The 1565-nt window shown below is 39.4% G+C and overlaps 1 pseudogene; it reads right to left on the bottom strand.

Annotated features, from left to right (window-relative positions):
• Positions 1-348: 348 nt before the first annotated feature.
• Positions 349-675, bottom strand: LOC118857526 (annotated as a pseudogene).
• Positions 676-1565: the final 890 nt, after the last annotated feature.

The following is a 1565-nucleotide window of genomic DNA, read 5'->3' as shown; positions in this document are numbered from 1 at the left end:
CAGATGAGTTTTTAAATTATTTTTTCCAGATCTACAAAATAATTCTTCAGTGATTTGATTGGTATGGCACTGAATAAGTAAATTAATTTAGATAGAATTTTCACTTTTATTATATTGGCTTGACCTACTCATGAGCACTTCAATTGTTTAGATCTTTGTTTTTTTCCCCTGGGATCCAACAGAGGTTTATTTCACACAGAATACAATATGGTGGCATTAAGACCAGACTCAAAAGACGCTGCACACAAGACTGAAGATTGGCTTTAACTGATGTATAATTAGGCAACAGGACAGCAAGTCATCACGTAGTGAACAAAAGGGATAGTCTTGAGGAAGAAGGTGCTTTTTCTAACCCCCATACTGCTGAAACTCCCATTCCCTGTTGTCCAGCAGGTACACCTGCTTGGTTCTGAGACAGCGGGAGATGAAGTGGAAGGCGTGATTTCAGACTCCCCATGCGACAGTACATTCTTCAGAGGTGGCAGATGCCTGGTTGGCTTGACATTCTATACAAAGGTCCATAATGAAGTTCCTGCAGATGGCACAGTTGTCAACCACAATATCCCAGGCCCAGAGGGCCACTGCATTCCACTTTCTCACTTCAAAGTGCTTCTTGCTGGCACCGCTGTTGGTACCACTGAGGGTGTCCACATCCACAGCTGCCACCATTTTGGAAAATGAGTCGGTATATCTTTATTTGTGTGAAAAGTGTTTTGTAATTGTGTTCATATAGTTCCTGGGTCTGTTTTGGCAGTAGGATCCCAAGTATTTTATATTGTCTGAAGTTATTTTAAATAGAATTTCTCTTTTTATCTCTTTCCTTATGGGTTTTATTGGTAATGTATAGAAATGCTGGTGACTTATATGGGTTTATTTTATATCCTGAGATTTTGCCAAAGTTGTTAATTGTTTCAACTAGATTTTTAGTTGATTCTCTAGGGTTCTTTAAGTATACCACCATGTCCTCTGCAAAGAGAGATAGTTTTGTTTCCTCATTGCCTAATCTTATTCCTTCAGTTTCTAGAGAGGTTTCCTCTTACGCAGTCTATAGACGGTGCTAGAGAGCAATAAGCCCAAACAGCTCTCCACCCAGCATCAGGCAGGATTCAGCTCTCTTTCAATGAGCCAATCAGCTCTCAGCAAAAGAATACTGGTCTTGTCATCAGCAAAGCTCCTAGATACGCAGCTGCAAGACCTTCCTGTCAGTTCAGCTCCTGTCAACTTTTTGTATTTTGTCTTCTCATTCACAGCTTTTCTCAGTCTGACTCCTTCTGAACTCTGTTTTCTATTCTTTTTTCTTCATCTTTCTCTTCTTCCGCTTCCTCCTTCCCTTCCAGCTTCTTTGGTTTCTAAAGCCTCACATCTGTGCCTTCTCTTAAACAATGACCTATTTTCAACTTACAATGTGAAACTCAACAATTACACTTTTCTGTCAAGTATAACCTTGTCAGTTCTCATATAATCTTCATATAGTCATCAGTCACTTGAGTCATAGGTTCTCAGTGATAACCTTAAAAAGTCTGAAAACAGTCACATACAAATGAGCATTACTTTACTCAGAATTT

The sequence above is a fragment of the Trichosurus vulpecula genome, chromosome 7 (genome assembly GCF_011100635.1).
Source record: "Trichosurus vulpecula isolate mTriVul1 chromosome 7, mTriVul1.pri, whole genome shotgun sequence".
Classification (NCBI taxonomy): Eukaryota; Metazoa; Chordata; class Mammalia; order Diprotodontia; family Phalangeridae; genus Trichosurus; species Trichosurus vulpecula.
Note: the sequence above shows the minus strand (reverse complement) of the source record. Positions and strands in the feature narration are given on the sequence as shown.